The 27,074-nt window shown below is 43.1% G+C and overlaps 1 protein-coding gene across 2 annotated transcripts in view; it reads right to left on the bottom strand.

Annotated features, from left to right (window-relative positions):
* CTNNBIP1 (catenin beta interacting protein 1) overlaps nucleotides 1-17,537 on the bottom strand; it is a 63,901-nt gene extending 46,364 nt beyond the window's left edge. The window contains exon 1 of one of the 2 annotated variants that reach the window (XM_073316972.1): nucleotides 17,317-17,537. The gene's annotated coding sequence lies outside the window, so the exon portion shown is untranslated. The remainder of the gene's footprint in view (nucleotides 1-17,316) is intronic. The other variant, XM_073316971.1, reaches the window with a different exon arrangement.
* Nucleotides 17,538-27,074: the final 9,537 nt, after the last annotated feature.

The following is a 27,074-nucleotide window of genomic DNA, read 5'->3' as shown; positions in this document are numbered from 1 at the left end:
TGACCTTTAACAGCTGATAATGGAATATTATATCAGCCATTTCAACAGCTAGTGTCTTCTACAGATCGTCAAACACTCAACCACATATCTATAACAAAGCTACAAACCTTCAAAACAGGAAATTGTCCAAAAATACAATAATGGAAAGCTGCTCATCTTAATGACCAGTAGCACATTGGAGAAAGAGTTACATCTGTAAAAATTATCATAGAATCATAGAATCATAGAATATCAGGGTTGGAAGGGACCCCAGAAGGTCATCTAGTCCAACCCCCTGCTCAAAGCAGGACCAATTCCCAGTTAAATCATCCCAGCCAGGGCTTTGTCAAGCCTGACCTTAAAAACCTCTAAGGAAGGAGATTCTACCACCTCCCTAGGTAACGCATTCCAGTGTTTCACCACCCTCTTAGTGAAAAAGTTTTTCCTAATATCCAATCTAAACCTCCCCCACTGCAACTTGAGACCATTACTCCTCGTTCTGTCATCTGCTACCATTGAGAACAGTCTAGAGCCATCCTCTTTGGAACCCCCTTTCAGGTAGTTGAAAGCAGCTATCAAATCCCCCCTCATTCTTCTCTTCTGCAGGCTAAACAATCCCAGCTCCCTCAGCCTCTCCTCATAACTCATGTGTTCCAGTCCCCTAATCATTTTTGTTGCCCTTCGCTGGACTCTCTCCAATTTATCCACATCCTTCTTGAAGTGTGGGGCCCAAAACTGGACACAGTACTCCAGATGAGGCCTCACCAATGTCGAATAGAGGGGAACGATCACGTCCCTCGATCTGCTCGCTATGCCCCTACTTATACATCCCAAAATGCCATTGGCCTTCTTGGCAACAAGGGCACACTGCTGACTCATATCCAGCTTCTCGTCCACGGTCACCCCTAGGTCCTTTTCCGCAGAACTGCTGCCTAGCCATTCGGTCCCTAGTCTGTAGCTGTGCATTGGGTTCTTCCGTCCTAAGTGCAGGACCCTGCACTTATCCTTATTGAACCTCATCAGATTCCTTTTGGCCCAATCTTCCAATTGGTCTAGGTCCTTCTGTATCCTATCCCTCCCCTCCAGCGTATCTACCACTCCTCCCAGTTTAGTATCATCCGCAAATTTGCTGAGAGTGCAATCCACACCATCCTCCAGATCATTTATGAAGATATTGAATAAAACCGGCCCCAGGACCGACCCTTGGGGCACTCCACTTGATACCGGCTGCCAACTAGACATGGAGCCATTGATCACGACCCGTTGAGCCCGACAATTTAGCCAGCTTTCTACCCACCTTATAGTGCATTCATCCAGCCCATACTTCCTTAACTTGCTGACAAGAATACTATGGGAGACCGTGTCAAAAGCTTTGCTAAAGTCAAGAAACAATACATCCACTGCTTTCCCTTCATCCACAGAACCAGGAATCTCATCATAAAAGGCGATTAGATTAGTCAGCCATGACCTTCCCTTGGTGAATCCATGCTGGCTGTTCCTGATCACTTTCCTCTCATGCAAGTGCTTCAGGATTGATTCTTTGAGGACCTGCTCCATGATTTTTCCAGGGACTGAGGTGAGGCTGACTGGCCTGTAGTTCCCAGGATCTTCCTTCTTCCCTTTTTTAAAGATTGGCACTACATTAGCCTTTTTCCAGTCATCCGGGACTTCCCCGGTTCGCCACGAGTTTTCAAAGATAATGGCCAGTGGCTCTGCAATCACAGCCGCCAATTCCTTCAGCACTCTCGGATGCAACTCGTCCGGCCCCATGGACTTGTGCACGTCCAGCTTTTCTAAATAGTCCCTAACCGCCTCTATCTCCACAGAGGGCTGGCCATCTCTTCCGCATTTTGTGATGCCCAGCGCAGCAGTCTGGGAGCTGACCTTGTTAGTGAAAACAGAGGCAAAAAAAGCATTGAGTACATTAGCTTTTTCCACATCCTCTGTCACTAGGTTGCCTCCCTCATTCAGTAAGGGGCCCACACATTCCTTGGCTTTCTTCTTGTTGCCAACATACCTGAAGAAACCCTTCTTGTTACTCTTGACATCTCTGGCTAGCTGCAGCTCCAGGTGCGATTTGGCCCTCCTGATAACATTCCTACATGCCCGAGCAATATTTTTATACTCTTCCCTGGTCATATGTCCAACCTTCCACTTCTTGTAAGCTTCTTTTTTATGTTTAAGATCCGCTAGGATTTCACCATTAAGCCAAGTTGGTCGCCTGCCATATTTACTATTCTTTCGACTCATCGGGATGGTTTGTCCCTGTAACCTCAACAGGGATTCCTTGAAATACAGCCAGCTCTCCTGGACTCCTTTCCCCTTCAAGTTAGTCCCCCAGGGGATCCTGGCCATCCGTTCCCTGAGGGAGTCGAAGTCTGCTTTCCTGAAGTCCAGGGTCCGTATCCTGCTGCTTACCTTTGTTCCCTGCGTCAGGATCCTGAACTCAACCAACTCATGGTCACTGCCTCCCAGATTCCCATCCACTTTTGCTTCCCCCACTAATTCTACCCGGTTTGTGAGCAGCAGGTCAAGAAAAGCACCCCCCCTAGTTGGCTCCTCTAGCACTTGCGCCAGGAAATTGTCCCCTACGCTTTCCAAAAACTTCCTGGATTGTCTATGCACCGCTGTATTGCTCTCCCAGCAGATATCAGGAAAATTAAAGTCACCCATGAGAATCAGGGCATGCGATCTAGTAGCTTCCGTGAGCTGCCGGAAGAAAGCCTCATCCACCTCATCCCCCTGGTCCGGTGGTCTATAGCAGACTCCCACCACTACATCACTCTTGTTGCACACACTTCTAAACTTAATCCAGAGACACTCAGGTTTTTCTGCAGTTTCGTACCGGAGCTCTGAGCAGTCATACTGCTCCCTTACATACAGTGCTACTCCCCCACCTTTTCTGCCCTGCCTGTCCTTCCTGAACAGTTTATAACCATCCATGACAGTACTCCAGTCATATGAGTTATCCCACCAAGTCTCTGTTATTCCGATCACGTCATAGTTCCTTGACATCACCAGGACCTCCAGTTCTCCCTGCTTGTTTCCAAGGCTTTGTGCATTTGTATATAAGCACTTGAGATAACCTGTTGATCGCCCCTCATTGCCAGTATGAGGCAGGAGCCCTCCCCTCACAGACATTCCTGCCTGTGCTTCCTCCCGGTATCCCGCTTTCCCACTTACCTCAGGGCTTTGGTCTCCTTCCCCCGGTGAACCTAGTTTAAAGCCCTCCTCACTAGGTTAGCCAGCCTGCTGGCAAAGATGCTCTTCCCTCTCTTCGTAAGATGGAGCCCGTCTCTACCCAGCACTCCTCCTTCATGGAACACCATCCCATGGTCAAAGAAACCAAAGCCTTCTCTCCGACACCATCTGCTTAGCCATTCGTTGACTTCCACGATTCGACGCTCCCTACCTAGGCCTTTTCCTTCCACGGGGAGGATGGACGAGAACACCACTTGCGCCTCCAACTCCTTTATTCTTCTTCCTAGAGCCACATAGTCCGCAGTGACTTATATACATTATTACACATTATTATACATTAAGCAGCAAAAGAACATTCTATGGGGGGTCCTTTCTGTGGATCACTTCGTAAATATCCTCAATCCCTTAAGAAAGGGGGAAAAACAAGTTCCTAGGACAGAAGTATAGGAATCAGAGTACACAAAAGAATGGGCAGTTACATGAGATTCGCCAGTCTCAGGGCAGATCTACACTACCACTTAAGTCAATCTAACTTACGTTAGAAAAAGACACCTCTCTGAGTGACTTAAACACCATCCACACTGGCACTAAGCGTCAGAGGGAGAGCATTCTCTCGCAGACGTAGCTTCCACCTCTCGTGGAGGTGGAGTTATTATTCTGATGGGAGAGCGCTCTCCTGTCGGCCCAGAGCGTCTTCACCAGACGCGCTGCAGCTGCACCAATGTAGCCCTTCTAGTGTAGGCCTGCCCTTGGTGACCACAGCATTTAAAGCTTTAGTGAGTAAATAAGATATACCTGTTATATAATTCCACTTAATATTATAATTCTTTTTACATCATCAAGTGAACTAGCGGCTTTACAGACAGATTAGAAAAGAGAGATAGTAGCCCCCTTGAAAAATGTACAAGCAAAACAATTTTAGAAAAGATGAAGCAAGTGACAGCAAACAATAGGATGGAAGGGGGGACAGTGGTTGCAAAAATATTATGCATTTATCTGTATTTAGGATTATATACATTTTCCTGTCAATATGTATATAAACATTTCTGCACTGTAAGAAAGCAAATTATTTATTCTTTTTTACTACACACTAGCCAAGTCTTGGTAGGATCTCTAAAGGTATGCTGAAAATAACAAAAAGAATTAGGCACTTAAAAGCATGTATTCTGGGAGTGAATTAAAGTACAAGCATTTTGTACAAGCATTAAAGTAGATTTACATTTTTCAACTAATGCCCAAGTTAACAGATACTATCATCATATTAACTCAAAATGAAACAAACCAAGACATACTAATTTAGAAATAAGAAGTCTATAAAACTAGTACCTCAGAAAGCTAATATTCTGGAATATGTTAACAGGATTGTCATATGTAAGACACGAGCTGATTGTCCCACTCTACTCGGCACTAGTTAGACCTCAGCTGGAGTACTGTGTCCAGTTCTGGGAGCCACACTTTAGGAAACATGGACAAATTGGAGAGTCCACATGACACAACAAAAATGATAAAAGATTTAGAAAACCTGACCTCTGAGGAAAGATAAAAAAACTGGGCATGTTTAATCTTGAGAAAAGACGACCTATCAGATCCCTGCTCAGTCTTTAAATATGTTAAGGGCTGTTATAAAAGAGGACAGCGATCAATTGCTCTCCATGCCCATGTAGGACAAGTAAGGGGCGTAATCTGCAGCACAGAAGATTTATGTTAGATGTTAGGAAAAAATTTAACTATAAGAGTATAAGGCTTCCAGGGGAGATGGAAGAATCCCCATCATCGGAGATTTTAAAAAACGGATTAAACACCTGTCAGGGATGGTCTAGGTTTATTTGGCCCTGCCACACCAATGGGGGGGGGGGGGCACGGCAGGCAGGCAGGCATGACACATTCTCAAGGTCCCTTCCAGCCCTACATCTCTGTGGGTAGGTCTACCCTATGAAATTAGGTCGAATTTATAGAAGTCGTTTTTTTAGAAATCGGTTTTATATATTTGAGTTTGTGTCTCCCCACAGAAAATGCTCTAAGTGCATTAAGTGCATTAACTCGGCGGAGTGCTTCCACAGTACCGAGGCTAGAGTCGACTTCCGGAGCCTTGCACTGTGGGTAGCTATCCCACAGTTCCCGCAGTCTCCGCTGCCCATTGGAATTCTGGGTTGAGATCCCAATGCCTGATGGAGCTAAAACATTGTCGCGGGTGGTTCTGGGTACATATCGTCAGGCCCCCGTTCCCTCCCTCCCTCCGTGAAAGCAAGGGCAGACAATCGTTTCGCGCCTTTTTTCCTGAGTTACCTGTGCAGACGCCATACCACGGCAAGCATGGAGCCCGCTCAGCTCACTGTCACCATATGTCTCCTGGGCGCTGGCAGACGTGGTACTGCATTGCTACACAGCAGCAGCAACCCCTTGCCTTGTGGCAGCAGACAGTGCAATAGGACTGGTAGCCGTCATCGTCATGTCCGAGGTGCTCCTGGTCGCCTGTGTGAGGTCGATCAGGAGCGCCTGGGCAGACATGGGCGCAGGGACTAAATTTGGAGTGACTTGATCAGGTCATTATCTTTAGTCCTGCAGTCAGTCCTATTGAACCATCTTATGGTGAGTAGGCAGGCAATACGGATTGCTAGCAGTCCTATTGCATCATCTTCTGCGGGGCAGGCAAGAGATGAGGATGGCTAGCAGTCCTATTGTACCATCTTCTGCCGAGCAGCCATGAGATGTGGACGGCATGCAGTCCTTCTGCACCGTCTGCTGCCAGCCAAAGATGTAAAAGATAGATGGAGTGGATCAAAACAAGAAATAGACCAGATTTGTTTTGTACTCATTTGCAAACCCCCCCCCGCCCCCCGTCTAGGGGACTCATTCCTCTAGGTCACACTGCAGTCACTCACAGAGAAGATGTAGCGAGGTAAATCTAGCCATGTATCAATCAGAGGCCAGACTAACCTCCTTCTTCCAATAAGAACAATAACTTAGGTGCACCATTTCTTATTGGAACCCTCTGTGAAGTCCTGCCTGAAATACTCCTTGATGTAAAGCCACCCCCTTTGTTGATTTTAACTCCCTGTAAGCCAACCCTGTAAGCTGTGTCGTCAGTCGCCCCTGCGTCAGAGCAACGGCAAACAATCGTGCATCTGAGCTGAGAGTGCTGTCCAGAGCAGTCACAATGGAGCACTCTGGGATAGCTCCCGGACGTCAATACCGTCGAATTGGGTCCACAGTACCCCAAATTCGACCCAGCAAGGCCGATTTAAGCGCTAATCCACTTGTCAGGGTGGAGTAAGGAAATGGATTTTAAGAGCCCTTTAAGTCGAAATAAAGGGCTTCATCGTGTGGACGGGTGCAGGTTTACATCGATTTAACGCTGCTAAATTCGACCTAAAGTCCTAGTATAGACCAGGGCTATGATTCTATGAAAGACTGAAAAATAAGATGTCGTTAGGACTCATTTCTCATGACAATTTAGTAATTGTTTGTAAGAAGCTGGAAAGAACCTTCATCTCTGCCAAATAACAGAACTTCTTGCAAGAACGTTAGATGATTCATGGTTTTATATGAAACAGTACAAAGATGTAGGATAGGAAGACAGATACCTAGCAGAAACGATACAGAATGTACAAAAAATGAGAAGTACCCCAGAACTTTGGTTGTATCCAGTTAAGATGCCCCTTCTCTTTATTTCTCAAGGGACCAGACTTAACATATTGAAGCCCATAGTTACCTTACTCTTGTAAACTCTTGAAATCCAGTTTTCTTATTGTTTCATTCTTCAAAAAAGGTTGATAAAACTAAATTTCCTTGTGTGACCCACTTCAACCCCCATAATTTCCCACTGCTCTTTGAGAAAAAAGGTTTCAAACTGCAAACCACAAGTCACTCCACAGTTGTTGTGCACTCCATCAAAGAACCTTGTGCTGGCTTTTCAGGATCTCAAAGATCCCGGTCTTTAAAGTTTGACTTTAATGTGAAATAATTTTTTCACAACTTTATTACTCAAGTCCCAAAAGAGGACACCTACTTCAAGTTCTTGCTGATGCCCTTGAGGCAACTGTAAGCTCCTTTGGATGTATCCACTCATGTATTTTGGGGTACTAATTATTTGGCAGTCATCTTAGGGAACATATTTCAGGAACTGATTCAGGTGCTAAAGGAAGAATTTTCATACGGAGATCAAAACTGACTACTGTGGTCACATAACTCATGATGGACTTAGTCATCTTTGTGACTGAATTCTCTCACATTTCAAGGAGAGGATCTTTCACTTGAGGCTTTACAAGAGCTAGTAAGTGCGAGACTCAAAGCAGTAAAAAACAACCCAGGATCTTATGCCTAAAGGCTTATGAACCTTTTCTTCAGAAAAATCCAGTCTATATGCATGAGGCTGCTATTTATTATATAGAAGCCAGAGCACCAGGCAATAGCAACCACCATTCACATGATGTCAATACTTAAACTCCACACAGTAGACCTAGTGATAAAGAATTGGCCCATTGTGGCAATGGACAAATTGAGAATTTGCTAGACCACTCTACAGACTTATTGAGTAAGAAGTAAAATGTAAGTTTTTTCACAATGAGTTTAATCAAAACAAGCCTACCACACATGTGTGTCAAAGTATACTACAGGACTTGAAATAGATATGTATGAATGGTGATTTCCAGCTCCATTAGGCTATTCTTTACTGGCCAGAAGGGGAACTCGGAAGAAATCATCAGCACTCAAGACTGCCCTAATGGAAAACTAGTCTAGTATTATTTTGTATGTTCAGTTCCAGATTTCAAGCCAAGTGGACATTATTCACAATTACATTTTTATTTAGATTTTTAAATGATTGCATATTGTTCTGACTCAGTCTTACTGGTGGCTGAAATGGTATTTTATTTTATATTGAAATGAAGACAAAATCTAAAACATAAATTACACTAAAAACAAAACAGTTCAAATGACAAACCATTGCAGAACAATCTGAAAAAACAGAACAGGCAGAAATCCAATAAGTTCCTGTGGGCAATTAGAGCAGCAGTAATTTGTAATTGTACAAATATTTGCAAGAATGGGACTAAAACCCCAAAATTGTAACAACTATATTTGGAGTCAAACTGCCTTTGGATGGTGATCAAACTTTCTTCTCCCCATTTTGAGTGCACACTACTGTTATATTTAACTAGAGACACTATAATTAACGTGTACTGGAAATACTTATCTCCTAGTCTATATCACTTACTGAAGCACCCTTTTACTTATCGGTATTTCTGTGGTGCTAGTCACCAAAGTATCTTTCTGCAGATGCTCAGCATATTGAAGATATTTTTAATGGAAAAATATGACCTGTGCTGCCCTGCAATTTACGCTGATGGGTAACAATGGTAATTCTAGAAAAGGGGTTCTCAAACTGTGGGTTGGGACCCCAAAGTGGGTCACAACCCCTTTTTAATGGGGTCACCAGCACTGGTATTAGACTTGCTAGGGCCTGGGGCTGAAGATGAAGCCCAAGCCCTATCACCTGGGGCCAAAGACTGAGCCCCACTGTCCGAGGCCAAAGTTAGAGGGCTTCAGCCATGGGTGGCAGGGCTCAGTTTACAGGCCCCACACCTGGCGCTGAAACCTTTGGACTTGGCCTTCCGCACCCCAGGGCTTGGGCTTTGCCCCCCATCCCTCCTGCCCAAGCTGGTAGGGCTCCGCTGGGCTCAAGCTTTGGTCCCCCGTCATGAGGTCATGTAGTACTTTTTGTTGTCAGAAGGGGTCGCGATGCAATGAAATTTGAGAACCCCTGTTCTAGAACATATACTTTTACTGAGAAAGCTGTTTATGTTTAAGGTACAACACGTCTTTTAGAGGAGATAACTGGCCTATTTACCTATAATCGTTATTTCTGTATATAACAGCTAGTTATTACAATTGGATAACCATTAGACAGGTGATCAATTTCCTGTTTTATGAGCAATACTATATAAGTTTTAGTGTGTGTCTCAAATGCTAACAAATGCTCTTTGTGGAAATTGGGTGTTTAACAATGGACAAAAACAATTAACAGTTTTCTGGCCTCAAAGGGTGACGAAGTCGGCTTACAGTAATGATGTAGGCATTACTTATTCACTCCTGCCCAATCAGTATGTTTGGAGCACATGTACAATATACACAATGCTTCCTGTGCTGCTTCCCGTACATGGCCAGGAAGTGAATGAAGGTTAAAATCCCTTCAGAAAGGACTACTTTTTGTTTTCATCAATGTATATTTTTAAAGCCAACTAAACGTAAAGTGTGTTTTTCAGTTGTTTTTGCTTAAAACCAAAATCTACAACAATTTAATGATTTCCTTAGCCCATTTATATTACAGGGGAATGTGTTGTAGCCAGTTGCAGCATAGACCAATTATACCGCCTTGTTATTTGGATAGCACTAACATCACACTTTGCTCTATGCAAAACAGTTCCCTGCTCCAAGGATCTTACCAAGAATGTACTCCATATGAAATATTCTTCCTGCATGTTATAAATTGGTCTCTGTTAATGCCAGTTAGTTTATGCAAGCAATTTTCCTGCCTTCTTACTCTCTTTGAAGCTTCTGTTAAAAAAGCAGCAGAAACAGCCTCAGACTTTCCATTTTGTTTATTAGATCATAAAATGAACTAGCCCAGTTTTCAAAGGGATTTTGTGGGGGGAAGGGAAGAGGTGGAGAAGAAAGGGATTTGATTCCTTGTCATCCTTTTCACAAGTAGGACTTCTACCATCCACAAATTCAAAACACAAACACTTAATTACATATTGGTTTTGATGCAGATGTTTTACCAGCTGTAGTTTTTCACTTGTTGTAATGTTATGCAATATAAGAGTTTCTAATAGAAGGTGGGATTGCAGGGAAGGAATTCTTGCCCTCAAGGGGCTCCCTGTTTCTCAGGAAGCAGGGATGCAATTTCCTTCCTTGACACGGTCTTGTATGTGAAAAGTTAGTTATATTAGCACTAAACTGTGAAATAATCTCAATGAACTCATTAATTTGACAACAGAATTTTCCCCTAAGCAGAAAAACCTATTAACATATGGGCTGTAAAGAAATAACTCCTACAAACTTTCAGTCAGTGGAGAGTGGGAGAAAGACAGGCCAGTAAAACGCTGAGAATATACTCACAGCAGTAAAGAAAATAACTAGACTGTGCTGCATATGGGACTCCATGCTCCACTGTCCTGAAAGTTTGATTTATTCAGGTATTAACACTAAACACTTTTCAAGAAGACTGATGGCTTCAGATGCCTCTATATATCAGAGGCCCAGAGCATTTACCAGATAGATTGCATCCCTAATCCACAGCAAAGAAGAGGGATACAGACCCTAGAGTACATACCCTGATTAACCAACGTAAGCAGCTTAACCAAAATGCCATTATATATCAGTAATTATAAGTGTTTCAGAAACCCTGGGACCATTAACCAACACACTTGATATAAGGCAGATATTTTTGCAAGTGTTTAATAAGATTTGTTTTGAGCTCTAAAATTAGGTATTGTTTAAGAGGTTTTACTGATCAACTGTTACAGTGTAACTATATCACATAAGGGGGAAAATCCAATGAGATTCTAGCAGGCTTTTTGCATATCCCAAACAATTTAGCATAATTACAAACCATCTCTAGAAGTTAAATTCCCAGCTGAAGGGAAAAACTAGATGGATGTTACTGCATTAGTTATAACCATTAAGAAAGTTATCAACTTTATAATCTGTCCCTCAGAAATGATATAGTTAGGGTCAAAAGCTAAGTTTTTTCACCATTACAGGTTCAATATTTTAGGTAGAATTTAAAACCCTACGCATAATGGTTAGATAACACATACTGTTTTGTTTTTGGTGGAGAGAGTAATTACAAGTACTATTATACAAGAAAAATCTGCTACAGTTCAGAGTAAACTAATGTGCAATCAGGGCCCCATGCATTTCAGTTGCTGTGAAATTTAATGCTAAATCAATACATTACTGTAAGTTTTGGGGCACTGGTTAAGTTTTCATTTAAAAAAAATAAAAAAATCTCTAGCTTCCATGACTAAAGGAAAATCTTCCAAATGTGAATCCTACATAGACTGATGAGTAGTTTCCAGAATCTGCTGACAGCAAAAAAAAGCAGCTCAGAGATATGAACACTCGCAACTCATCTAAATCTGTGTCAATACTTATAAGACAATGAATATATTTTTAGAATCTGTATCACTAAAAGACATTTTAGCAGAAGCATCCAACTATAGTATTTAATCACAGAGTCTCAAACAGCCTCCCATGACTAGCTGTACAACCCCACCCCCACTCCTCTGCAATTTGCAATTAAGTTATCAGCATTCAAGACAAAATTTGTCTCATTGATAATTGAGGGACCACCTAAAATTAAATTTATATATTAAATACCAAAGAATATTGTGCTGGTGGTATTATTCTTTCATATTTTAATTAAAGACCTCCACTTATTGTTTACTTGATGCTGTTGCAGTATTTTCAGTTTGCAGCACTGGAGAGAGCTTACTGAAAAAAATTTAGGTCATGTTTCCATAGCGTACTGTACACAAGGCTCATGTACTCTAACGAAAAACACTAGTGAGCTTTGGATCAGGCCCATAAAGTTAATGGAAAGACTCAAGTATTTCAGTGGACTTTGAATCAGGCCTTATGAGTGCAGAGGCAGTATTAAAACTAATTAAATCTCACAACATTCTTACAGGGTAGTTTATTATTTTATAGAAAGAGAAGAAAGCTCTGTGTGACTCTGCTTGACTTACCTATGGTCACAAACAGAGCTCAGCAGATAAACAGAAAAAAAATGTCAGATTTTTCATTTTCCATTAATTATCCTCTAACAAATTGAGAAAATGAAGACTTTCTTAAAAGTAACTCTTGGACTGCAAATCTGCAAAGAGCCCATGCAAATTTTTAATGTTTAGTGATGTTGGCTACTTACACAAGACAAGTTTTATTATTTCTTTTCTGACTGGTGACTTATGTAACAACCCAAGAGAATTTTAAATAGTCAAATGAAAATCTGAAATTCACAATTTATACTATGCATTAGTTTTTCAATATAAAATCTGCTTCCAGTCATTAGTTTTAAAATCAGTTTTTTGCTAGCATTCATGTTCATGACATTTTTTCTAGAATATTCACAGAAAGTGAATGCAGATGAGGCACAAAAAAATCAAATACTTAAACTAGCTTAAAAATTCAAACTGATATTCAAAGTATTTTCAGCATTTGTCCAACTCTTCACATCGGAAGTCAAATGCAGAGCAAGGAACAGAACAAAGGGAATCTTCATTTTTAATTCTCTGCAGTACGCAATATGCAACACTATCTGATATTTCTTTGGCCAACACAGACCCAGAGTTAATCCCAGCTCCTCAGCAGTTCTTGCTTGATAAAATTACCGAGGAGAATTGTTTCTGGTCCTTGCTTTCTCTTAACCTGTAAATACTACATAAACCCTAAGCAGGTGGTTAACTTAAGCACACAAGTATCTCAGTTAGCTTAAATGATACTATGCACATACTTAAAGTTAAACATGTTTTCTTGGATCAGGGCTGAAATTAATGAACACTTCATATCTCAGCAAATCAAAATTCTTAAACTGGAAAGACAGAAAATAGAGCATAGTCTCAAAGTTTTGTAAGAGACACAGACAAGGCCATTTATAATGGGTTTCCAAAATTGGTTCCTTAAATATGAAGAATGTATAGTTCTCATGTAATATGTAAATTAAGGTATAAGATTATTAGATAATATCTTAAACAGTACAAAATCTTTATATATATATTTCTTTGTAAGGCGCACTCTGCATGATACTTGGGGTCAAAGGATGGATCTTGATTAGTTTATTTATCTTGTGGGGGGGTGGCAAGAGACAGGAAGAAACTATTAAATGTTAAATATTGTTTTCATCTCTTGTAAGCCTCTATTTATTATGTGTTTCAGTCTTTGTGGTTTATGGTAGGCCTATTCAGCCACAGATAGCATTCCAGAGGAGCATGCCATAGTGGACGATACTTCAAAATTAAAATCATCACTGATTAGTTTTAGTATTTAAAATATTACATTTGTAAATACAGAAATATCTCCATTACCCAACACTTTCACTGTCCAAACCCCTATTTCTAACCAATTTCCTGCACATCTCCCTGTTCTATTGACTCCCCATTATATAAATATTCAGGATAACCATAAGGATTCTACTATTTTTAAAATGTTTTTCAAAATAATTATACAAGGACCAGTCACTGTTTCAGCATTTCAACTACATGACTGGTGCTGGTGTGTCAGTGATAGCTGCTATTTTACTGATACCTCTCAGCTGGAAATCCAATCTGATAACAGTTTGCAACAGAGGAATTGCAAGTCAGCATCTGAATGAATGGGAAATTTTCAGGAGATATCAAGGTTGTTATGAGGAAAGCTGTAATGAATTTTTTTCTCAATAAATTCAACAGTGGTTTTTGAAAGTTCTTGCCTCCCATATGCACTCAATGCTGAACTGTATATCTGGCATCGCAAACTAGGTCAGTCTATGAAGATGGCTGCTTTCTGTTAAAATACTGGATGTATAAATTAAAACATTTTAAAAAATTGAATAGATTTACATTTTACAGAAAGGTTCTAATTCCAGATAATAATGAAACTTTAGAGAGGTTACAGAGTAGCAGCCTTGTTAGCCTGTATTCGCAAAAAGAAAAGGAGTACTTGTGGCACCTTAGAGACTAACCAGTTTATTTGAGTATAAGCTTTCGTGAGCTGTAGCTCACGAAAGCTTATGCTCAAATAAACTGGTTAGTCTCTAAGGTGCCACAAGTACTCCTTTTCTTTTTAGAGAGGTTAGCAACTCAACAGCATTTCATAGCAAATAGCCACGACCAATTTATTTTACACAAGTTGTTCCCTATGCACCTAACATTCTTTAATATTTTATATGAATAACTGTGTATTTGCAAACCCCGATGGACATTATATTTGCCATTATATACTCCTCTCCCTTCTGCGTGAGGTCAAAAAGCACACGCATCACTATCAGGTAGAATTGCTCCATTCTCCTTTTTGGCAGCAGGGACTGTATTTTTTATTCTGTGTTTGTACAGCTCCTAGCACAATGGATTCCTGGTCTATGACTAGGGCTTCTCAGTGCAACTTCAATAACAAATAATAATTACGTGTCCAGGAAGATGACAAACATGATTCATGTTAATGTTGTAGGGGCCATCCCCAGAATATTGAATGGGTTTCCATTGGAAATCTCAGTCTCTGCTCACTTTGAGGCATTTTCAGGATTTTGCCAAAATTTGTATTTTAATTGCACTACATTTGTAAGTAGTTTATTTCACAATAGTTGTTATGAGGACTGAAGCACTTCAAATGGCCAACTTATATATATTCAGTTAACTCACTTACAGCTCCCTCTCTCTCATTGCCACTTTATGATCTATTTTTTAATTCTTGAAAGCTCTGCTTAGATTTATCCAACTAACATGTGCTTACATCAACTGAAAGAGCGCATAAATCCACACATACAAACGCTACAGTTATACTGTGGAATCTACTAATTTTTACAAAAATGCTGCAAATAATATCAAAGAGCAAATACTTTTTCCTGCTAATAGCATCATGAAGTCATTCTAGTGTTTCTACAGCACATCCGTTACTGTGTTCCATCTATGCCCATGTGGCAGAGGCAAAAGACAGGATGAGAATAGGGCGCTAGCTTTGTGGCTGATAACAGGATAAGTCTGTTTATGTAAAGGTATAGTATTAAAAAGTTTTATACATACACATCTCTCAATATTTCTATTTTTAAAGTATGTGGATTTACACTAAAATATAGTGATGCACATCCAATACTTGACAATATACACTTCATGTCAGACACTGGCAATAAAATACCAAAGCTAGGGAAATTAATGCACAACATAGTAGTTTAGTAGGCTACCTAAAGGTAATTTTTACTTTACACACACAATTGTGCTCCCCTCAACATTTATCAGAAAAGATAGCTGTTTGGGTATAACAGGACAGTAGCTGTCTAACTTTCTACAGTACTGGATTCAAAGCCAGTTATCCTGCAGATTTTTGAACCTCTGATTTAGCCTGATTAGCTCAACTTCTTTGTGCCTTAGTTTTTGCACACTTACTCCATTTGTAAGAAAGAGATGCCTTACCTCGCCTCATAGGAGAGCTATAAAACTTAATGAGTTTGTCAAGAGCTCAGAAATCCTCAAAAAGACCCTCCACAAAAGAGCAAACTATTCTATTCTTCTCCCCCACAAGAGAGTACCTATACAGACCACAAAATGACATGGCTTTTACCTCTCCTCAGAGTGTACCAGAAGCATATTTATAAAGTACGTTTAGATGGTAAGCAGAGCCCAAACTAATTTCTTATCCATTTCCCAGGGCAGAAACAGTATTTCAGCTACTGACATACCTCTCTCCCTGGCCTCTGACAATGATTTGCTCTACGGAGTATCATTCATTGTTCCTGTCACAAGCAGCTGTCTGCCATCAAAGTGAAGAAAAAAAATATATTGTGAGCCAACAGATGTCCACCTTTATTCTCAGTATTCAACTGGGGAGCTGGAAACTGGGGAACGAAGTATCTGCTGAAGAGTGGAAGCAGAATAGATGGTGCTGGGAGTCCAGTTGTATGCATGTGGTACATTAACAGACGCCCCTGGACGCACAGAACCCTACTGCAACTGCATCACTGGCTCAGGCCTAATGCTGCCCGGACATTGTGCACCCTGCAATTATATGTTACTTTAACAGAAATGATCAAGAGCACATCTATTTAGATTCAAGGTTATACAGACATTATCTACAACTAAATTCCATCTCCATCTCTATTAAATACTTCCTGGAGCCTCATAATGAGGCTCTTCACATTTCTTCTACCTGTATGCCATTCAATCTAAATTACCTGTATTTGTCTCTAACAGCTATGAAGCTGGGTGTAACTTTTATAAGGCATACTGTACACATGAACAGATTGCATGGAATACATTGCTGTGAGCTTAAGCGCTCTGTTTATTAAAATTGTATTCCTCACCTGTCATCTGAAGATTTTAAAGCACATTAATCAGCTTTATGTGGGAATTACCTCACCTGCCACAGAAATGCAGTCTGGGGTAGGACCTAACAGCTGTTTAATAGTGCACAGAAACACAACATAGCAGTCAGGAAGTGAAGCAAAATACCATACCTATTTTAAAAGACTGCGGTGACTAAGTATCCATTACTAGCCGGGGTTTAAAAGCCATGAATGCCTAAAACCACTTGGACTCAAGGCAGACAGAAATCACATACTGTTACCCAACTTCCACAGCAGGAGTTGAGATTTTTTGCACCACCAGCAGAAGGAGAGAGAGAAGGGGAAGTAAAAGGCTACAGAGCACGCTGAAGACAGTAGCTATCGGCTATACGACCTGACCGAAAGCGAAGTGTCATCTTCACCATTAGTTTAGGACTGTGACTACCTCGGCAGGCAGCTCTGGCTAGGGGCGGAACCCGTGAGGAGTCAGTCTGAAATCAGCATCTTCAGGGGGGAAGGGTTGCGTGGGGCAGAGTAGCGAGGCGAGGGGATGGAGGAGGGCAGGGATTCAGAGCAGGTAAGGCAGGACCAAGCGGACGGGGGCACTCTGCAGAGGAATGTCCTTGGGACCGGCGCTGAGACCAGCCTCGGGAAGGGCGGGTCCGGGTGCCCCGAGAGCAGAGCGCAGGGGGGATTCGGGGCCCCGCTGGGGAGGGCCTGGAGCCTAGCGGGGAGCCCCGAGAAAGGGGTGGAGGGACCCGGGAGAGCCCTAGAGCAGGAGGCAGCGAGCGGGGAAGCGGAGAGGCGCCCTGGGTGAGGAGCGGAGCGGAGCAGCCCCAGGAGGGGGCCTGGGGCAGCCCTGGGGCAGCGAGAAGGCCCCAGGAAGGGGGGGAGGCAGTGCGGGGGGCTGGAGCTGAGGAGGCCAGGCGGAGCGGGACCCGGGTGGGGGCTGACGGGTCTGGCAGAGAGGCCCGGGACAGGGGGGCTGGCCCCCAGGCTCCCTCACACCAAACGGCTCCCGGCCCAGCTCCCTTTGTTACAGCAGCCCGAGCCCCGGGAACAAAGGGCGGGCGGGAGCGGGGCCCCGGGCCCGCGGTGCTCACCTGGGTGCGGGGCCAGAGCGGCCCGGGGCAGGCGAAGGGGCGGCGGGCTCCCGGCGGGACGGGCGGCGGCGGCAGGCGCGGGGGCCTGATCCGGAGCCGCGGCAGAGAGAAAGCGAGCGCGAGCGGCCGCCTCCTCCGTCGTGACTCACCGCGGCGGCCCAGCGAGGGAGGCGCCTGGGCGGCTCCGGGGGAGGGACCCGCCGCGTCCCAGCGCCCAGGGCAGCGGCGGCGCCTCAGGCACAACCCGAGGGGGCGGGGCAGAGGGCGGCCTCCGAACCTGGGGGTGGGGCCATAGGAGGAGGACTTAGAGCCATAGGGAAGGGAGGGGCCAGAGAGGTGGAAAGGGGTGTGGCCACGTTTGGGGTGGAGCTACAGTCAAGGGGCGGGGCCAAGTAACGGGCGGCGGGGGGGGGGCAAAATGAGTTTAAACCCGGGGGAAGGGGGAGCGCAGCATAGGGAATAGCCAGAGGACGAGGAGTGGGATTAAAACGAAGAGGAGAGGGCAGAAAGGAGTGGGGGTGAGAGCGGCCCAATAACCAGTGGGAGGAGTTAAAAGGTAGGGGGGTGGCTAGCTGGCGGAGAAGGGGGTGGGGGGCTCGAAGGAGGACAAAGGGCGTGGTCAGTGATTCAGCAGGAGGAGCCAGCGAGAAGGAGGTGTGGCCAACAAACCTAGGGAAGAGTCCCTCTGAGAAAGGGAAGGGAGGCAAAAGCGGTGGGGAGAAGAAGGGTAAGAACTGGGGCTTAGGGGAGGAAGAACAGGAGTGGACTAAACACAGGCCCATTGCAAGGCTGCTAGCACAGTGGGGAATCCACTGATACTGTCATTTACGCTTCTTGCTGAAAGGTTAGTACCGTTAGCAGAGTTGGCTCTAAGTCCAAGTCCTGGTATGAAGTTAGATGCCCACCTTGTTAGGACAGATATTATGAATCAGACTCTGACATTATAAAGCAGTGCCAGGTGATGTGGTGAACTCATCCTCGCCTTCCCTCTAGCCATCCTACGCAGCTGGATGTGGCTGTGCTATTAGGAGGGCCCTACCAAATTCACAGTCCGTTTTGGTCAGTTTCACCATCAGAGGATTTTAAAAATTGTTAACTTCATTATTTCAGCTATTTAAATATGAAATTTCAGTGTTCTAATTATAGGGAGTTGTGACCCCAAAAGGAGTTGTGTGTGCGGGGGTCGCAAGGTTATTGTAGCGGGAGAGGTTGCAGTGCTGCTACCCTGACTTCTGCACTGCTGCTGCTGGCAACGGCGTTGCCTTCAGAGCTGGACGCCAGTGGCTGATGGCTGGTAGGTCAGCTCTGAAGGCAGAGCTGCCGCCAGCAGCAGCACAGAAGTAAGGATGGCATGGCATGGCATGGCATGGGATTGCCACCTTTACTTCTGCCCTGCTGCCTGCACAGCTGGGCCCTCAGTCAGCAGCAGCCACTCTCCAGCCACCCAGCTCTGAAGGCAGCAGCGCAGCAGTAAGGGTGGCATGGTATTGCCATGCTTACTTCGGTGCTGCTGCGGGTGGGGCATTGTCCTCAGAGCTGGGCGCATTGCCTTCAGAGCTGGCACCAGTCACTGCTCTCCAGCCACCCAGCTCTAATGGCAGCGTAAAAGTAAAGGTGGCTATACTGTGACCCCCCTAAAATAACCTTGCCACCCCCCTGCAACTCCCTTTTGGGTCAGAACCCCCAACTGAGAAATGCTGGTCTCCCTCATAAAATCTGTATAGTATAGGGTAAAAGCATACAAAAGACCAGATTTCATGGTCCATGCATGTTTTCATGGCCATGAATCTGGTGGGGCCTTAGCTATTAGAGTATCTCCAGCCCAGTATTAAAACACATTCCACTAAGACTAAATTACAGACACCCTAACCAGCTATGTTCTAACCCTGCCAAGGAGCTGATATATTAAGAATGCCCAGATTATTGTGACATTCAAGTAATAGGTCTTTTTTGCAAATCTATGAGAAATTGCTTTTATGAGCACAGATGCCACAACCTTCAACTCCTATAATTTTAGGAAGAAGTCACATATGGCCCTTGAGACATTCTGAAGCAGCTACGACATAAAGTCAAAAGTCAAATCTCATGCCTTGGGAAAATTATGTTTCCAAATAAATATGGCACAAGCTTAAACTACTAACAGACTACTGTAGGAGTTCATGTTCAACTGTTCATGCAGCCAGAATGACAGAATCCTTTAGCGCTACAAAAGGTGTCTATCACTGGGATGCATAGTTTAATGAAAATTGTTAACTGATATTTTTTCAATAAAAGTAGGATGAAGATTTTGACTGATGAGAGAAATTAGCACAAAACTGGAACACAAAAATCTGAGTTCTAACACTCTGAGACTGGCTCTGACATGGATTTCTTTTGTGGTCAAGTTGCTTACTTACCTTCCACACAAAGGAGTTGGGGGAACAATGAGTTAAGGCTCAGTGCTCAAAGGTATTTAGGTGCCCAATTCCCATTGAAATAATTGAGGATCTGGGTCTAAGCATTTATAAAATCATTGAGATGAAAAGGGTTAAGTATTACTTCGTAAATATATCTTTATTCTATTTTATATTTTATCTCAATTACATAAAAATAGTCAGAGCAATGAAATGAGTGGCCCATCCTTTGGTAGTTTATTTAATGACATCAAAGCCTAATGCTACTGAAATCTGTACCCCACTGCCAGTTAATGAAGGTCTTAACATGAAAGCTCTTCCAAAGAGCAAACCCAAGCTGCAGACAGGAACAGGAGTGGTGAAAACATGATGGGTTCTGAGATTATTACCAGCACATACACACTGCACAGCAGACAGTAATGATTATTAATTATTTAACAAAAGAACATGAGAGCACCAGCAAAAGCTGGAAAGAAAAATGCGGAAGCAGCGCTCTGGGATCCTCCAGTTAGAATAATGTTAATTAGCCCAATACATGAGTCTGAGGGAAAGATCCAAAAGTACTTTATAGTAGTGAGGAGTTGGAAGCTCCACAAGGAAACAATTTTCTCATTTGTAATAGGATGGATTTGCTTCTGAAGGCATTATGGGAAAAGTGTAATTTAAAAATAAAATACTGTACAGGCTCTAGCTCTCCTATCCTCATTTGATTGCTTGGTTGTGTAACATATCCTATAGCAATTTTATATAGTATCATTGTAGCACACAGGTTGAAATGCATACCTCTAGAAAGCTTTTTAGTGAGGGATCTGTAGTATTTTGGGGATCTTTTGGGAATTCTCGAGGTCCTCTTCTTAAAATGAGGGGTTCAAAACAATTCAGTCCCTTCTCCCCTACTATCTCCCACAACAATTTTGAGTTTTGGGATCTCTTTGTTTTATAGGTTTTAATATCTTACAGACTTTTGCTACTAGGCAACTTGCCAATTTACCATCCTATTATTTGTAAAGCACAAGACAGACAATCAGGAGACCAGGTTTCTCTTGCCAGCTCTGCCACTCACTTTGGCAAGCCATTTAGGGCCTGATTTTCAGAAGTGCGAAGCACCTACAACTCCACCCAGACTATGGAAGATATGGATGCTCTGTGCCTCTGAAAACCAGTCTGAATGGTTGCCTTGGTTTCTCCATCCACAAAATGGGGATAATAAAGTTTATCAATATTGGAAGGATGTTGTGATGCTTAATTCTCTAAAGCAGCATTTCTCAAACTGGGGTCCACAGACCCCTGGGGGTCCCTGAGGGTATTCCAGGGGGTCCACAGGCCAAGCTGATCAACTCCTCCCTGCCTCCCAGCACCAAACAGGGAGATTTTAGGTGCTAAAAGTCTGATGCAGTGGGGCTAAGGCAGGCTTCCTACCTGCCCTATAGGTTTTGCACTGCTCCTTGAAGTGGCCTGCATGTCCCTGCGGCCCTTGTGGGGGGTTAGGGGAGTCTCTGTGTGCTGACCCTGCAGCTCCCATTCGCTGTGAACTGCACCCAATGGGAGCTGTGGAGGCGGTGCCTGTGGGCAGGGGCAACGCATGGAGACCCCCTGTCCTCCCGCCAGATGGATGTGCTGGTCACTTTCAGGAGCTGCCCAAGGTAAGCACTGCCCAGCCAGACTCTCTCCCACAGACCACACTCAAACTCCCTCCCGGAGCCCACACCCCCACCTGCACCCTAGCCTCCTGCCCCAGCCTGGTGAAAGTGAGTGAGGGTGGAGGAGAGCAAGCGACGGAGGGAGGGGGGAAGGAGTGAGCAGGGGGCGGGGTCTTAGATAAGGGGCACTCACTGAACTCGTTTTATGATGTCAACAGGAGAGCTCTCTCCCATCACCATAATACAGCTACGTTAGCGCTATTCCACCAGCACAACTGAATCGGTGCTACTGTAAGCGTGTAAGTGTAGATATGGCCTTAGTTGTTGTTATAGCATATCAAGCTGTAGATTATATGGATTTTTCAGAATACCTCCAAGTCTCTTCTCTTTACTGCTCAGCTTGACGATGATGGTTTCTGTTTAGACACAGCTGCTGTTGGGTTCGAGGGAGCTATGGCTTCTTCCGACAGTGTAGCCCCTCTGTCCCCCTGCCTAATATGGAACAAATAGTCTCTGCTTCAATCAGCTCTTTTCAGACTTCCAATTCTACCTTAATCTGCTTTAAAATTCATTTATGATTCCTTCATAGTCCAGCTGCCTCTACACTCCAGGCCCCTCTGTGTCTGTTGGCATTTCCCCTCATTATGAGCTCCTTCAGCGTCTGTACACAAATGAATCCTGCTTTCATTATCACCCTGACTAAGCAATGTATAACAATAATAGAAAACTAGGCTTCTTTCAAATATTCCTATGGTACCCTACTAGGAACCTATTTTAAATCTGAAACCTTTTACTTATGACCATTGCTTATGTTTGAGATTTAGTCTAACAATATTTCAGCTGTTTAATTTTAGCCTCTGATGTAAAACATAGTCCAGTGCTTCCTGAAAATCATGTAGTTAATTAATAAATTTTCATTTCCTTCTTTGGGGACATTATTGTAGCCAAGCTGGGATCAAGAGTGATCTCAGAATTTTTCATGACCAGTGGCTAGCAGAGTTCTGGCATTGCGTCTATACTATGTCAGAATAATGTTACAAATATCTGAAATTAAATAATTCAGCAGCCTTCGCTGAACTACTTAGTGCTTAGATTCCACTGTGATGGGTGCACTAGAAATTCCCAGAAAGATCAGATGGAGGTAGTTGGCAGCCGGTATCAAGTGGAGTACCCCAAGGGTCGGTCCTGGGGCCGGTTTTGTTCAATATCTTCATAAATGATCTGGAGGATGGTGTGGATTGCACTCTCAGCAAATTTGCGGATGATACTAAACTGGGAGGAGTGGTAGATACGCTGGAGGGGAGGGATAGGATACAGAAAGACCTAGACAAATTGGAGGATTGGGCCAAAAGAAATCTGATGAGGTTCAATAAGGATAAGTGCAGGGTCCTGCACTTAGGACGGAAGAACCCAATGCACAGCTACAGACTAGGGACCGAATGGCTAGGCAGCAGTTCTGCGGAAAAGGACCTAGGGGTGACAGTGGACGAGAAGCTGGATATGAGTCAGCAGTGTGCCCTTGTTGCCAAGAGGGCCAATGGCATTTTGGGATGTATAAGTAGGGGCATAGCGAGCAGATCGAGGGACGTGATCGTTCCCCTCTATTCGACATTGGTGAGGCCTCATCTGGAGTGCTGTGTCCAGTTTTGGGCCCCACACTTCAAGAAGGATGTGGATAAATTGGAGAGAGTCCAGCGAAGGGCAACAAAAATGATTAGGGGACTGGAACACATGAGTTATGAGGAGAGGCTGAGGGAGCTGGGATTGTTTAGCCTGCAGAAGAGAAGAATGAGGGGGGATTTGATAGCTGCTTTCAACTACCTGAAAGGGGGTTCCAAAGAGGATGGCTCTAGACTGTTCTCAATGGTAGCAGATGACAGAACGAGGAGTAATGGTCTCAAGTTGCAGTGGGGGAGGTTTAGATTGGATATTAGGAAAAACTTTTTCACTAAGAGGGTGGTGAAACACTGGAATGCGTTACCTAGGGAGGTGGTAGAATCTCCTTCCTCAGAGGTTTTTAAGGTCAGGCTTGACAAAGCCCTGGCTGGGATGATTTAACTGGGAATTGGTCCTGCTTTGAGCAGGGGGTTGGACTAGATGACCTTCTGGGGTCCCTTCCAACCCTGATATTCTATGATTCTATGAGGTGGGCAAAAAAAGACATGCACCACTAGCCATTTAGTACAAGGGTAGGGCTTAAAATCCCATTTTGTTATGAAATCTGTGCTTAAAGTTCAGAGGCTGGGCATCCTCTTTTCCCCTCAGTCTCATCTGTTAATTGTATTTGAAAATAAAATGTTGTTTCCAGATAAAATTTTGTATTTACAACCCTCCTGAATGTAGTCATTATCTTGCTCGATACTGACTTACCAACAGCACAGGGATTTAACATCAGGCACTGCAAATGGTCTCTATCTTGTTAGGATGCCAGTTTGACAATCAGAAGAAAAGCTTTATTACTTATATATTAAGGACTGTGTGCCAACAAAATTTGCAAGGAGAAAACCTCAGGCACAGCAAAGCACTTGCAATCATTACAGACCCATTTTTGGAAACTGGGTCTTGAATATTTTGTTTTATTAGTAAAGAGGTTAAACCAGTCTTCTGGCATGATGGAAAGAAATTTTCATGACTAGAACTCAAACTCTCAAAATCAAAACATTCTGAGCTGATTAAAACTCCATCCTTAATTTACCCCATGGTTCCAGCATAGCATAGGGAATTCAGCAAAGCACATGATATTGTATATCATGTATGTTACTATACCTATTAGCCTTAAAACTGCATTTCCAAACCTACTTATTTGTAGCTATATTTTCAAAAGTAGCATATTGTTTTGGATACTCACATTTTTGATAACCAACATTAGACACTTTGGGACTGATTTTCAGAGTTCCCATTGACTGCAGTTGGGATTTTAGATGCTTAGTGCTTCTGAAAATCAGGCCCAAAATGTCTCAAATTAGGAAGACAAAAACTCAGGCACCAAAAATTATGGGTCCCCTCTTGAAAAATGTGACCTTGTTTGTGTAAGGTTGTGTTTTACATTGAAGGAAATTTTCATGAAAGAGGAAAATATAATCACCTGTCAAGGGTTTTGTTTATACTAGGATTTAAAGGTATGTTAAAACATGTTAGCTTACTTATTCTAACTAACATGTTGTAAAAGTCTAGGGCAGACAAGGCAGAGTATATGGGCTAAGTTGGCTGAGCTAAAGCCTATGTGATTACAGCATTTGACTCAAGCTAAGCATTTTTGGTGGAACTGTGGTAAAGCCTTCCTCCTGCGGATGCCAGAAAGAACCTCTCATGAGGACTAAGAAGATTGCTACCGTCTTTGATGGTAAGGTCATTTATAACAGATGTCAAATGTTGCATTTATATAGGTAGTAAAATCTAGTGGTTAGAGCATGGAATCGAGTGTCTTGGGTTCTGTTCCCACGTATGTGAGTCACCACACAGTTATGGGCATGTCACTTTCATTCTCTGTTTCATTATCTTACCTACCTCACTTGTGCGGTTTAATTAAATGCTTACACTTTTAGATCCTTTCATGGAAGAAAGCATAGCTATGAAAAGTATTATAATACTTAGACATTCTCTTCCACAAGACAATAGCAGCTCTGGAAGTTTTTACTTGAGTTAATGAGACATAAGATACAGTTTACAGAGACACAGCTTTCTTACTGCTCCAGAGGTGAATCGACTGTCATTCTTTCCCTCTCTGCTTTGGCTGTTATTTGTTAATAACAAATTTGTTTCTCCTAGGGATGCTGTGATCCAGTCCAACATTTCCCTGGTTATCTCTTTAAAGTCTTAAATAATTATGGCATAAAGCTTCTTAAGAAAGAGAGATCTGAGGCAACATAGAGCCAGACAACTTTTCTGTGTATCAGGCTGTTAGTTTGGAAGAGGATAAGGGGAGAAGGGAATTCTCAATTTACTTATGTTTGGGATTGATTTTGCTTCCTAACATATCAAGACTACTAGAGTTCCCTCTCCACTGAGAACAGGTCTTGTTTCTATCCCAAGGAGGCCTACTGCTATCTCACACAGGTCATGGAACTGGTAATATCTCAAGAAACAAAAAAGTCATCACAAAGAAATTACTTAGACAAGTTCATTGCTCCCTGTGACCTTTTACTATATCCATATTTATGGAAAGGGGCAGGGTCTGCCAGAGGAGAAACTGAGGGTGTGGAAGATGGGGGCTAGTTGGATTCACAAGAAGATATTCACTCCTCTAACCAAAAGGCCACAGCACTGCCCAGAACTTGCTATTATGATTAAACAGTTGCAGACCCCAGGCACGACTAGACCAACTGTGTGAAGAACTTCTAGGACAGAGGGAAGCTTGAGCAGCTTGTACCAAGACAAAAATGTCAGCTTCCTCCATGGATCCTACTAAAGAGCTCAGCATGGGAGCATTCCTGCTTATCTTAATAATTGGTGGCTAAGTAGACATAAAACAGAAAGGGACATTTATTCCCTAATAAGCAGAGAGGTTTTCGCCAGGGCGATGAGATACAGAAGAGAGGGAAGGGCGAGAGATACAGAAGAGAGGGAAGGCAGGAAAGTAGGGAACAGCATCTAGATGACATTTACAGCCTTTTTAATTTTCAATAGGCAATTATTTTTCTCTGGACAGGATGGGGAGAAACATAAAATCAGTGTGGTAAAGGGTTTGCAGAAAAAGATAAAGGGATAAGCTTTAATTTGCCTACTATTTCTACCACTAGTGACATCCTACTAAGGCAGCAGCTAAATAGGCTGTAACACGAACACAAAATTCCCTACCCAATTGAACTAGATTTTCCTCAGCTGAGATAACATGATGGGCTCTTAAGAGATCACTCCGATGAATCTTATATTTTTCCTTTAATGGTAATACAAATGACAATTTGTTACTTCTCCATTCAAGATTACCTATGAATAAGAGGAAAACAACAGGGGGAGGAAGATGCACACAAAAGTATTCACAAAAGCAAATTTTCCCCTGTCCCTTTTCTTTCTGATCCTACAATCACCGCACTAGCCCTACAAAGAAAAAAAGATTCAAAAATGAAAAATTATATATGACCAAAATGAACTTTGGGCAGCTGCACTGCCAAGTTTACAGCTGTTTGCATTTTATAATTCTGGCTTTAGAAGTAAAATGATAAACAACATATATAATGCTTTTCATCTTCAAAGCACTTTACAAACAATGATTTAACCTCCACTCACACTATGAGGCATGTAAGTATTAAAATCCACATTTTACAGATGGTGAAAAATGAGACAGAGAATGAGTGATTTGCCTGGAGGTCACACATTGAGTCTACTGCAGAGCCAAGAATAGAACCCAGATTTCCTGAGTCCAAGGCCTGTGAATTATTAACTACAAGACCATCCTTTCCTCCAGAAGTTGTTTTTTTGCTAAAAGAGGATGATGTGAAGAGGAAAAACTTGCTAAAACGCAGGATTGAAGAAAAAATGTTTAGATGTTCAGTCTAATGCTTTCCTAGCTGAGCAAATTACCACCATAATAATAGAACATGGATGTTATGGGGAGTTCCAGGCACTTGCTGCTTCCTACTGGAGGCCCTTCTACCATGGCACGCCCCACCCAAAGTAGTAGTAATGCTGAAAAAGGAAAAGCAGTGAGTTCAGACCATCATCCAGCCCCCCAGATTGCCTAGAGAGGCCTCATACCATCAGCCACAGGAAAAACGAGTGAGACTTG

Source organism: Lepidochelys kempii, chromosome 18 (genome assembly GCF_965140265.1).
Source record: "Lepidochelys kempii isolate rLepKem1 chromosome 18, rLepKem1.hap2, whole genome shotgun sequence".
NCBI classification, from domain to species: domain Eukaryota; kingdom Metazoa; phylum Chordata; order Testudines; family Cheloniidae; genus Lepidochelys; species Lepidochelys kempii.
This window is presented reverse-complemented; position numbering and strand designations above follow the sequence as displayed.